At 43.4% G+C, this 13,556-nt stretch overlaps 1 long non-coding RNA gene and 1 other non-coding gene across 2 annotated transcripts in view; one reads left to right on the top strand and one right to left on the bottom strand.

The window, feature by feature from the left end:
• LOC106574291 (uncharacterized) overlaps positions 1–9,774 on the bottom strand; it is a 33,631-nt gene extending 23,857 nt beyond the window's left edge. Inside the window, exon 1 of the long non-coding RNA XR_014380087.1 lies at positions 9,587–9,774. This is a non-coding gene — a long non-coding RNA (uncharacterized LOC106574291). The remainder of the gene's footprint in view (positions 1–9,586) is intronic.
• On the top strand, positions 981–1,050 carry trnaa-cgc (transfer RNA alanine (anticodon CGC)). Its single transcript has one exon. It is a non-coding gene; the product is annotated as a tRNA-Ala (tRNA).
• Positions 9,775–13,556: the final 3,782 nt, after the last annotated feature.

Consider the following 13,556-nt stretch of genomic DNA (forward strand, 5'->3'; position numbering starts at 1 on the left):
AGCATCAGGTTTCCCTGGTGGAATCTCCTCAGCTGGCGAAACGAGCCGTCGCATGTCTTGTGAAATGCTTGGTTGAGCAAGGCCACATGTGAATGACCGTATGAACTTTTGGATTCGTTCTAGAGTCAGCGGTTTCCCGTTAATATGATTTAGGGACAAATATTTAGCTTGAGATATATCAAACAATTTCTCAAGAATTGCAGAGGAATAAAATGCTCATGCAGAGTTGGTTGACAAACATGCTCAAGAAATGAGAAGTTGACCGCACTGTATAGCTTTACCACCATATTATTCAACCACATGGCCTGTATGATAGACTAACCTTCATGAAAAAAGCTTGAATGAACATAAAAAAGGAAATGTCTGCCCTTCAGAGCTGAAGATCCAGTGGTGGGTCAAGTGGGGACAGTCCTGATGGGGAATTGAAGGGGAGAAAGGTGGATATGGCTGCTGCTACTGTACCAATGCCAGACATACACAATATGGACGTAGCAAAGAGGGGTTTTGGCTGAAAGTTGGGGATGGGAACTCTCACAAAGTCATATTTGAGGTATGTGAGGAGGAAATCCTGACCTCTCTCTTTCTTGATCACAGGTCTCAATCACAATGGTAGGAAGGAACCTTAGTGGGAAAAAGTAATAATATTACAATGATTGGATTTTTTATTATTTTATTTCCCCTTTACTTAACCAGGTAGGCTAGTTGAGAACAAGTTCTCATTTGCAACTGCAACCTGGCCAAGATAAAGCATAGCAGTTAGACACATACAACACAGAGTTACACATGGAATGAACAAAACATACAGTCAATAATACAGTACAAAAAAAGAAAACAAACAGTCTATATACAGTGAGTGTGTCACAATAGTTGAAGCCGTGTTGAATGGACCAAACTGCAGACGGAATGTGGATACTCATCTTTTTAATATAGAAGAGCAAAGCATAAACAGGAAAACAATAAACACGAACTCACAACATCCCGTGTGGCTCAGTTGGTAGAGCATGGTGTTCGCAACGCCAGGGTTGTGGGTTCGATTCCCACGGGGGACCAGTACGGAGGAAAAAATGTATGAAATGTATGCATTCGCTACTGTAAGTTGCTCTGGATAAGAGCGTCTGCTAAATGACTAAAATCTAAATGTAAAATGCTAACAGGCTACGTACAAACAAAAGACTAGCAGTGTTAGCACAACCACCCACAAACCCAGGTGACAAACATACTCCTAAATATATGACTCCCAATCAGGAACAACGATCCCCAGCTGTTCCTGATCAGGAGTCACAAGACTAACCCAGAAACAGACGTACTAGACAACCCATACAAACTTCTGCCACGTCCTGACCAAAATACTGCACCACTACTCCCTCTGCTGGTCAGGATGTGACAGAGTGCAAATTAGGTAAAATAAGGAATTAAGGCAATAAATAGGCCATGGTGGCAAAGTAATTACAATATGGCAATTAAACACTGGAATGGTAGATGTGCAAAAGATGGATGTGCAAGTAAAGATACTGGGGTGCAAAAGGAGCAGAATAAATAAATAAATACAGTATGGGGATGAGGTAGATAGATGGGCTGTATACAGATGGGCTATGAACAGGTGCAGTGATCTGTGAGCTGCTCTGACAGCTGGTGCTTAAAGCTAGTGAGGGAGATGGGAATCTCCAGCTTCAGAGATTTTTGCAGTTCGTTCCAGTCATTGGCAGCAGAGATCTGGAAGGAAAGGCGACCAAAGGGGGAATTGGCTTTGGGGGTGACCAGTGAGATATACCGCTGGAGCGCGTGCTACGAGTGGGTGCTGCTATGGTGACCAGCGAGCTGAGATAAGGCGGGGCTTTACCTAGCAGAGACTTGTAGATAACCTGTAGCCAGTGGTTTTGGCGATGAGTATGAAGTGAGGGCCAGCCAACGAGAGCGTATAGGTCGCAATGGTGGGTAGTATATGGGGCTTTGGTGACAAAACAGATGGCACTGTGATAGACTGCATCCAGTTTGTTGAGTAGAGTGTTGGAGGCTATTTTATAGATGACATCGCCGAAGTCGAGGATCGGTAGGATGGTCAGTTTTACGAGGGTATGTTTGGCAGCATGAGTGTAGGATGCTTTGTTGCGAAATAGGAAGCCGATTCAAGATTTAATTTTGGATTGGAGATGCTTAATGTGAGTCTGGAAGGAGAGTTTACAGTCTAGCCAGACACCCAGGTATTTGTAGTTATCCACGTATTCTAAGTCAGAGCCGTCCAGAGTAGCGATGCTGGATGGGCGGGCAGGTGCGGGCAATGATCGGTTGAATAGCATGCATTTAGTTTTATTTGCGTTTAAGAGCAGTTGGAGGCCACGGAAGGAGAGTTGTACGGCATTGAAGCTATTCAGGAGGTTAGTTAACACAGTGTCCAAAGAAGGGCCAGAAGTATACAGAATGGTGTCGTCTGCGTAGAGGTGGATCAGAGAATCACCAGCAGCAAGAGCAACATCATTGATGTATACAGAGAAGAGAGTCGGCCCAAGAATTGAACCCTGTGGCACCCCCATAGAGACTGCCAGAGGTCCGGACAACAGGCCCTCCGATTTGACACATTGAACTCTATCAGAGAAGTAGTTGGTGAACCAGGCGAGGCAATCATTTGAGAAACCAAGGCTGTTGAGTCTGCCAATAAGAATGTGGTGATTGACAGAGTCGAAAGCCTTGGCCAGGTCGATGAATACAGCTGCACAGTAATGTCTCTTATCGATGGCGGTTATGATATCGTTAAGGACCTTGAGGATTTTCCAAGTGAGTAACATAAAGGCAACCAGCTCTTTCCAGAAATCTGGAAGCCCCTACACAAAAACAGTGTCCTGCAAGTATAGATCCATTCCATTGATTCCACTCCAGCCATTACCACGAGCCCATCTTCCCCAATTAAGTTGCCACCAACCTCCTTTGATACATATACTATTAAACCATTTTTGCATATGAAAATAATAACTCAATGCTTTTTCTCTGTGGGTAAGTTGGTTTTGACTCCCGTAACCTGATGATTATTTTTTTTTATAATTTTTTTTTTTCTCTTTTTTTTTCTCCCCAATTTCGTGGGATCCAATTGGTAGTTACAGTCTTGTCTCATTGCTGCAACTCCCAAACGGACTCGGGAGAGGCGAAGGTCGAGAGCCGCGTGTCCTCCGAAACACAACCCAACCAAGCCGCACTGCTTCTTGACATAATGCCCATTTAACCCGGAAGCCAGCCGCACCAACGTGTCGGAGGAAACACCGTACACCTGGCGCCCGTGTCAGCGTGCACTGTGCCCGGCCCGCCACAGGAGTCGCTAGTGCGCGATGGGACAAGTACATCCCTGCCGGCCAAACCCTCCCCTAACCCGGACGACGCTGGGCCAATTGTGCGCCGCCCCATGGGTCTCCCGGTACGCAGCCGGCTGCGACAGAGCCTGGACTCGAACCCAGAATCTCTAGTGGCACGGCTAGCACTGCGATGCAGTGCCTTAGACCACTGTGCCACTCGGGAGGCCCTGATGATCCATTTTGATTTGATAGGAGGAGCCTGTATACTCTTGTCTCGACAACAAGCTGAAACAGCTCATGTTGAAACTCACGCTCTGTCTGATAACAGTTCAGCAGCCGTACCATACTGGCACTGGAGAGTGTTTACATTAACACTCTCTGTGATGAGTCAACTACAGGTTCTTCAACAACCTCCCAGAACCAGAGAAGAGCCCTTTGGCAAGGAAGTCAGACTGCAACATGCCAAGTCTTGCATCAGTTTCTGCACTCAGACTATGGGAAGGATGATTTAGGGAAACACAACTATTCTCCAGCTGTAAATCAGGTGACTTCTCTTAATCCGCTGATATGATAGGGAGAAGTGGGTTTTTTCTTCTGGTCAGAATGGATGGGGCTCAAATGGGCTGCTAAAACGTCTGGAAAACCCCATGTTCTCCAGAATCCCCCTAAAGGTCTTCATCATTACTATTATTTTCACTATCACTGTAATCAATAGCCTTTGTACTCTCTTATTCTTATATTCACTACTCCCATCGGTAAAGCTTTATTCACTACTCCCATAGGTAAAGCTTTATTCACTACTCCCATAGGTAGAGCTTTATTCACTACTCCCATAGGTAGAGCTTTATTCACTACTCCCATAGGTAAAGCTTTATTCACTACTCCCATAGGTAAAGCTTTATTTACCACTCCCATAGGTAAAGCTTATTCACTACTCCCATAGGTAAAGCTTTATTCACTACTCCTATAGGTAAAGCTTTATTCACTACTCCCATAGGTAAAGCTTTATTCACTACTCCCATAGGTAAAGCTTTATTCACTACTCCCATAGGTAAAGCTTTATTCACCACTCCCATAGGTAGAGCTTTATTCACTACTCCCATAGGTAGAGCTTTATTCACTACTCCCATAGGTAGAGCTTTATTCACTACTCCCATAGGCAAAGCTTTATTCACCACTCCCATAGGTAGAGCTTTATTCACTACTCCCATAGGTAGAGATTTATTCACCACTCCCATAGGTAGAGCTTTATTCACTACTCCCATAGGTAGAGCTTTATTCACTACTCCCATAGGTAGAGCTTTATTCACTACTCCCATAGGTAGAGCTTTATTCACTACTCCCATAGGTAGAGCTTTATTCACTACTCCCATAGGTAGAGCTTTATTCACTACTCCCATAGGTAAAGCTTTATTCACTACTCCCATAGGTAAAGCTTTATTCACTACTCACATAGGTAAAGCTTTATTCACTACTCCCATAGGTAGAGATTTATTCACCACTCCCATAGGTAGAGCTTTATTCACTACTCCCATAGGTAGAGCTTTATTCACTACTCCCATAGGTAAAGCTTTATTCACTACTCCCATAGGTAAAGCTTTATTCACCACTCCCATAGGTAGAGCTTTATTCACCACTCCCATAGGTAGAGCTTTATTCACTACTCCCATAGGTAGAGCGTTATTCACTACTCCCATAGGTAGAGCTTTATTCACTACTCCCATAGGTAAAGTCCATGGTGGCTTGAGTTCTCACCACCATCTGAGCTCAGTTATAATCAACCACTGGTCTGTCATCACTGTGACACCCCACAAGGCTTCAGCTTTGTCTGTCCGAGACCCAGCTCCAACACATGGAGAAACCCTTATCCCTGCTCTGCTCCCCCGACCCTCACTTTCCCTCCCAAGCTCCTACCCCAATACATTCTCTGGGCTGCTTTGATAAGATCTCCAGAGTGATGGCCAACCACAGGACATGCAGAGAGGCACTTGGAGGGAAAATGACATATGTTCACTGGCCAACACAGCATGACAACTTAGAAATGTCAGGGCATCTTCTAGGCATGCTACATCTTGAATTGGTGTACAGGAAGGCTGACACTCACTGGCTTGAATCCCTCAGGATATTGTTCTATATCACAGGATTACAGTAGTTTTGTATCTTGGAGTAGTCTGCAATAAATGTATCAAATTTGATGCTAGACTTCATTTGTAAACATGTTCACTGACATATAATAATCAAGCACCTACATATTTTCTGATCTAAATGAAAAACATAAAAATAAACAATGTCAATGCCTCACATTGTTAGATTCTGTTCATTCTATTTCTGTGTTATTGGGTCCATGAAAATGTTTCCCTCATATGTATGATCGATGCCAGACACAGGAGGCCAATCCCTGATGAGCATAGGCACTGTTTGACTCTCTCTGCACTACAACCAAATCAGATAGGGTCTGTTGAAGCCCTGTGGCATGCATTCACTGACTCCAATACTGTCAGACAGTACCTGAGGTTTATAGAGATCACCCTTTCTCTCAGTCTCCTCTGCGTGCTGGAACACAGTCCAATCAACTGGAATTGTAAAGCAAAGCTCAAACAAAGTAACAAAACGAGCTTAACAAAGGCACAGCCTGTACATGACTTTGTGTACAAGCAATGAATGAGAGTATCAACGGTATCTGTTTTCCACAGTGGATGATTAGATTTAATTGATTATTATAGTGTCATGCATCTTCAAGATTGCCCAGCCCACATGTATTTTCTGTTGCAAATCCAAATAATCATATATATAAGCATTTCACTGTAAGGTCTACACCTGTTGTATTCGGCGCATGTGACAAATAACACTTTATTTTATATATATATACATCTCTCTGGTTCAGTGGCGACCCATCATTCAGGGCAGGTGGAATGATATGCCTGTTTTGCATGTTATTTTGGCATTAATACGTGTCATATATCAGTTTGCAAACAATGTCTCTCGTTTGCTTTCTTGAGTAAGGCAGCTCAAAAATGCAGGTGTTTCAGCCTAGCTCAGAGCTTTCTGTAGTGTGGGGCAGCCAGCGGAAAATATGGAGAGTAGGGGTTGATCATTTTTTGGGGGGTATTTCATTAGGATCCCCATTAGCTGTTGCAAAAGCAGCAGCTACTCTTCCTGGGGTCCACACAAAACATGAAACATAATACAGAACATTAACAGACAAGAACAGCTCAAGGACATTTTAAAGGCACATGTAGCCTATATATCAATACACACACACACACTATCTAGGTGAAATAGGGGTGAGGCGTTGTGTCGTGAGGTGTTGCTTTATCTGTTTTTTGAAACCAGGTTTGCTGTTCATTTGAGCAATATGAGATGGAACGGAGTTCATGCAATAATGGCTCTATATAATACTGTACGCTTTCATGAATTTGTTCTGGATTTAGGGACTGTGAAAAGACCCCTGGTGGCATGTCTGGTGGGGTAAGTGTGTGTGTCAGAGCTGTGTGTAAGTTGACTATGCAAACAATTTGTGATTTTCAACATGTTAATGTTCTCTAGTTGCACCGTGATTGGCTCAGTGTTCTGTCACTCATGGGGACACTACATCACCGCAAAATCTAAGGGCAGAGCTCGAAAACTCAAGCCCCTTGGGTGCTGCCATAGAGTTACATTAGAAGTGCCCATCCAAGAAGGCTCAAGGTCATTGGCCACAGATAAAATTATGGCAAATCACGTTATATCTACAGTAGCTTTGATTGGACTGATCATGTCAAAATCTTAGCTAGCAAGCTAGCAGTCATCATCATGAATCAAGTCGACAATCTACTGGCAAATCCTTTTCAATCCTTGTCATATGAAGAGAAATAATGAAGAGAAATTATAGATAAAACATGTCGGTGCTCATCGGCCATTGGACATAAACGTTACACAACAAGTTGGAAATTCAACAATGATCACTGACGTCATCATGATTCTACCTTGTTTTTTCCGATGTCCCAGTCTTGAGAGCACCATAAATCCAAAGAATACCAGACTTTGATGACAAAGTTTGATGACAGAATTTGCCCACGAAGGACCGCCGTGCCACCTTCCTGTTCAAGTGAGCACAGCACAACAAGGTGAGTCCTAAAATGTTTTGTATGCTGCTGCATAAATTATGTAATATGCCAGGTAGATATGTATACTGTAGCTAAGAAAGTAATGTTGTGTAGTAAGCTGTTAGTAGCTCATGTGCCTCACCCTAATAATTTGGTCCCTTTTCCCCTCATAATTTCACCTACTGTTGTAACTTGGTGTTGCACATGTAGCCTATAGCCTGTTTTAGAGAAATGTAATAATCAAATATTGTAAGCGCTTTCATTGTCTGCTTGTATGCCCCCTTTATTTATCCTTCGGTTCTGACTTGGTGTACAGGGAGAATACTGTAAGAACGGCCCATGTTCTGAATTCTGTCGCTGTACATTTCAAAAGTGCTGAACAAATACTTATATTGACTACGTCCGTCCTAGCTCGCTCATTAATGTCTTAATCGAAATTACAGTTTGCCTCTTATCTGCTCGTCGTCCCCTTATGCCGTAGTTTGTACATCTCAATTGTCAGTAGAAACCACATTTGTTTTAGCAAATCAGCCATATCATTTTTTTTTTGTTGTTTTTAAGTCTGAATGAAATGTTTCGCTACCAGACAAAACTCAGCTGATAGCCAGATGTAGCAGTGGTAAGGTGTTGGGACTGCTGTTGGGACTCTGCTGTTGGGACAGCTAACAGTTTATGGGCACCGTTTGTCACTGTTATAGTGCAATTAATGTATTGTTTAGTGTTGTGTTGTGTTGTGTAGTGGCTTTGCTGGCATGCATATAAAAAAAAATATTTTGGAGTTTGCCCCACCAAGATTTACATGCTGAAATCGCCACTGATCTGGTTATAAGTTCTTAGTTTTGGTTTTAACCATATCTGAGTCTACCATTTTTCTTTGTAGCTAAGGGTTAACTTGTGTTTAATCATGTTGACATTGCATCATTACTTAATTCTAAATATGTGTTGTACATCAGCTTCCTTAAATATGATGCTTTGTCCAAGGGTAATTGTGTGTTTTATCCCAATTGAAAACCTTTTTTGTTATTCAGTCTTCTGGCATATTGATAAGGTAGTTCCACAACCTAATAATTTTACCCCTCAGTCCTATTTCACAGGGCTCCCATCCCTTGAATAGCAAGGCTTGGGGAAAACTTATATACTCCCAGAAAACATCTTATGGCTCTATTCTGAATAAAGTGCGGTGGTCCTTTGAATGACCCCTGTCCATGTATAGTATCTCTCTCTCTCTCTCTGAGGACTTGCATCTCCTCAGGTTCACTTTGTTTATTGTCCTTTTATGATCCATGAGCTGGTGTCTCAGATATGATACAGAACTGCGAGACTAGCAGGTGGACTTCCTCTTGATATATCATATTGCAGTAGAGATCTTTTCATTGAAGTAAAGAGAAAATCAAGTGACCTGTCTACCATGCTTTTTAATATCAAGTGATAAAACTACTCTCCCTGGGGTATTTACAGATAGACTGTAAAACATGCATCACTGCTAAAAGCTATGGTAAGCTATAGCTAGCAAATGTAATAATTCCTCTGCGCTGTCATCTGGTCTGTTTCTTACAGCAGTAGGAATCACCCAACAGAACAGTTAACGACCAGCATGGAACGAAACTCTCACAGCGCTAGACGCGTTCTTGTTGCAAACTCCACAAACCAATGAAGACAAATGTTTGTATCTGACAGACTCCCAGAGACAGCAGCCAAAACAAGACAAACAACAAGAAAGAATAAGACAAAGCAAACAGAAGGTGGTTTGGTGAGGAGGTCTTTCCCAGCATTGTAAGTCTATACTTTCTGGCTGGATAAAAAAAGTTCATCCACAGAAAAACCAGCCGGGTCGAGTCCATAAGGGATCCATAGAGCTCCTTGATTATTTTCTCTCTAGAAAAACTTCTCCACTGGTGCCTGAGAAAGTAATCATTGCCCACAGTAGGGTTACAACAACCTGTACATGGCTATTTAAAACTGCTCCACAGTGCACTAGATATTGTTTCTAGGAATGCCCAGGGCACAATGCCCCCATCCTAACCTTGACCCTGTCTGACAGTTCAGCCATCCTCACTTTGGGCACCGGCTTTAGATGACGACAGAAATCCCTCTTGGTGTCCTGTTTAAACACCCCTGCATGGGGTAAGTGGTGCCCTCTTTGATCCACCATTGAGATATTACCCTGAGGTCCGCCAGTGCTCTAGCCAGTACAAAGTTCAAAGATCAGTGAATACTCACCCCAGCACAAGGGTAGCAGCAGCGCCCCGGTCACCCAGAGAGAGAGCAGTCGTCTGTGCATCCTGGAAGGGAGATGGAGGCAGAGTGGAAAGGGAGAGCCGAACGCAGACACTGTGGTGTGTGAGTAGGGGTGAGTGTGAGTGTGTGTGTGAGTAGGGATGTGTGTGAGTACTCTGGTGTGGAAGGGAGGGCAGGCTAAAAGAAAGCCCAGAGGGAAGAACTCCCTTCTTCTTCTTCTTCTTTTAGAGGTAAGAGGGAACTAACAAAGAAACTCAACACCAGCCGAAAGATCCTGAAATGTTGGCTGTTGTATAGTCTACAGTTTGATCTTGACAGGCGACGGTTGATTTGTGCCATTTGTGCTCTTCTCATCTTTATTAGGGGCCCTCATTGTCTGAAAGGAATGACAGGATTTTCCCAACATGTCAACTTGACTCGCATATCATAAGACAAATTATTACAATTACTCTATTACTAAACTGAAAACTGGATAGTTGATTATCTTGTTTTTTGATTTGTTATACTGGTCACTGTTACAGGCACAGTCAGAAAGAGGAACCTAGGTTTCGTCCTAGGTTCCTGCCTGTCTAGGGAGTTTTCCCTAGCCACTGTGCTTCTGCATTTGCATTGCTTCCTCTTTGTGGTTTTAGGCTGGGTTTCTGTATAGCACTTCGTGACAACTGCTGATGTAAAAAGGGCTTGATAAATACATTTGATTGATTGATTGCAGAACAACGAGGCAAGGGCGACTTAAGAATTTTGTCTTAAATTTTTGTCTAGAATTTATTATCTCCTGTGTGTGTGTGTGTGTGTGTGTGTGTGTGTGTGTGTGTGTGTGTGTGTGTGTGTGTGTGTGTGTGGTGTGTGTGTGTGTGTGTGTGTGTGTGTGTGTGTGTGTGTGTGTGTGTGTGTGTGTGTGTGTCAGTGGAGGCTCCTCAGAGGAGGAATGGGAGGACCATCCTCCTCAGTGGATTTCATAAAAATGTAAATTGTAAAACATTGAAAAAGTTATCCTTTTTAGATAAAACTATACTAAATATAATCACGTCACCAAATAACGGACTAAAAACACTGTTGAGGTGTACTCTCTGGGGTAGTACCATGGTGTAGCCGGAGGACAGCTAGCTTCCGTCCTCCTTTGGGTACATTGACTTCAATACAAAACCTAGGAGGCTCATGTTCTCACCCCCTTCCGTAGACTTACACAGTAATTATGACAACTTCTGGAGGACGTCCTCCAGCATGAACTGACATGTTGTCCACCCAATCAAAGGATCAGAGAATGAATCTAGTACTGAAAGCATAAGCTACAGCTAGTTAGAACTGCAGTGTATAAAATGTGGTGAGTAGTTGACTCAAAGAGAGAGAAAGACAATAGTTGAACAGTTTTCAACAAATTAATTTCTTCCCAAATGAAGGAGAAGGAAGAGAGAAATAGAGAGAGAGAGATATTGTAATTTCTTTTCAGTTTCACTTAGCTAGTAAATTCAGCTAGCTAGCTTAGCCTACTGAAACACCCTGCTCAAACAGAGTGATGCTATGTTAGCTAGCTGGCTATGACTTTCCAACACAACACTGGAACTCTCCCAAGTCAAGGTAAGCTTTTGGTATTACAAATGTTTTGTCACTGGGGCCCACCAGTTTAACTGCTAAACTGCTTACTGACTATACACTGTAATGTTACTGCATGATTGTAACGGGTTTACTAACGCGTTAGTTCTATTAGCTATGCTGACTATGACGTTACTTTAGTTAATATGGTGACAACGATGTAGGCTGTGTGTAGCGGTTTGGCTTGGAAAGGTTTTTTCGCCTGGTCACATACAGCGTAGGTTGAAGTCCACCAACGAAGGGAAGAGAAGGAATACAAGGTGGCTGTTATAAGAGGGAACTGTGTTTACGTGTAATCAGGGGTATATTCATTCTGCCTATTTTGTTGAAAAGCATTTCTTAAAAGGAAGCAAACGGAACAAAACGGGGATAAACCTGTGTGCACCTACATTGTAAACTTCATTCCTAGGCTAGGTTGTAGCAACCTCATGATGGGTATAGGGAACATTTGAGTATCACGTAGTAGCCTAAACCTATCGATGTTACATTGAACTGGGTGAATGGAATATCAATGACAGTCGTCCAATATGCTGTAATAGAAATAAGGTCCTGCTCATGAAAAAAAATGGATCCTCCCTCATCTTAAACGGCACTGACCGCTACTGGTGTGTGTGTGTGTGTGTGTGTGTGTGTGTGTGTGTGTGTGTGTGTGTGTGTGTGTGTGTGTGTGTGTGTGTGTGTGTGTGTGTGTGTGTGTGTGTGTGTGTGTGTGTGTGTGTGTGGCAGCCTTGCTTTGACGATCCCTTCTGTGCTGACGAATGGTCAGAGGAGAAGGAGAGAAAGATAAAGAGTGATGAGAGGAAGAGAAGTAGAGAAAGATAAAGAGTGATGAGAGGAGGAGAAGGAGAGAAATGTCAAGAAAAAAGCCATGGGGTCGGATCACACTCCCCCTTCCCTACTCCCTCTCCCTCCCCCACTCTACTCCCTCTTCCCAGGGTTCTGAATAAACAAGGGCAGATATATGGGACAGTACTGTATCCCCAGCTCTTCTAACTTGCCTCTCTACGTCCTAATTAGTCCCAGCTGTTTGCATAGGGTGTGAGAGCTGGACCATGGGTGTGGGGAGACGGTCAGGGAGGATGTGCTGGACACACACACAAACACACACACTCACACGCACGCACAAACACACACACACACACACACACTCACACGCACGCACAAATACACAAACACACACACACCAACATACACACACACCCTCCACACACACACACACACACACACACACACACACACACACACACACACACACACACACACACACACACACACACACACACACACACACACACACACACACACACACACACACACACACACACACATACACACACACACAATCAGAATATCCCTCATTCCAGGAGAGTCAATGTTCCCAGAAGGTTTCTTATGTTTTCTTCCTTCTACCTCCCAGCTATAAACAGTCCATTATTTCACCTTTACAAGTGGAAACCTGCTACTCATTATGCCGCCTGTCAATCATAACCATAGACTGTAAACCATGGGTGGCCTACTTGACCACGTACCTGTATTTACCAGCTTAACAGATTCAATATGCTGGTATTATTCAATCAGGTGTTCATGTGTACCCAAGTGAAAACAGGACAAGGCTTCAAATGCGTACACTAATCCATACCTGCAGTACACTAAAGCCTGCCTGGACAGGTTCATATATCTATTGCCTACCAGTATTGCCCGGGAGAAAAAAGAGATGCCTTGGAGGAGTAAACAAACTTCATCCTCCTTGAATATCATTTTTTTAAAAAGGGCCCTAATTCCCTTCTGTCAATCATAGGTCGTAATAAGATATGCAGTCACTGACACCATACAGACTTATGCAGTCACTGACACCAAACCATACCCCCACCAGAGGTGGGGGTATGGTTTATCTCTCTACATGGAGGTGGTGGTATGGTTCATCTCTCCACAGGGAGGTGGTGGTATGGTTTATCTCTCCACAGGGAGGTGGTGGTATGGTTTATCTTTCTACAGGGAGGTGGTGGTATGGTTCATCTCTCCACAGGGAGGTGGTGGTATGGTTTATCTCTCTATATGGAGGTGGTGGTATGGTTTATCTCTCTACATGCAGGTGGTGGTATGGTTTATCTCTCTACAGGGAGGTGGTGGTGTGGTTTATCTCTCTACATGGAGGTGGGGGTATGGTTTATCTCTCTACATGGAGGTGGTGGTATGGTTTATCTCTCTACATGGAGGTGGTGGTATGGTTTATCTCTCTACATGGAGGTGGTGGTATGGTTTATCTCTCTACAGGGAGGTGGTGGTATGGTTTATCTCTCTACATGGAGGTGGTGGTATGGTTTATCTCTCTACATGGAGGTGGCGGTATGGTTTATCT

The sequence above is a fragment of the Salmo salar genome, chromosome 02 (assembly GCF_965601325.2).
Source record: "Salmo salar chromosome 02, fSalSal1, whole genome shotgun sequence".
Taxonomy (NCBI): domain Eukaryota; kingdom Metazoa; phylum Chordata; class Actinopteri; order Salmoniformes; family Salmonidae; genus Salmo; species Salmo salar.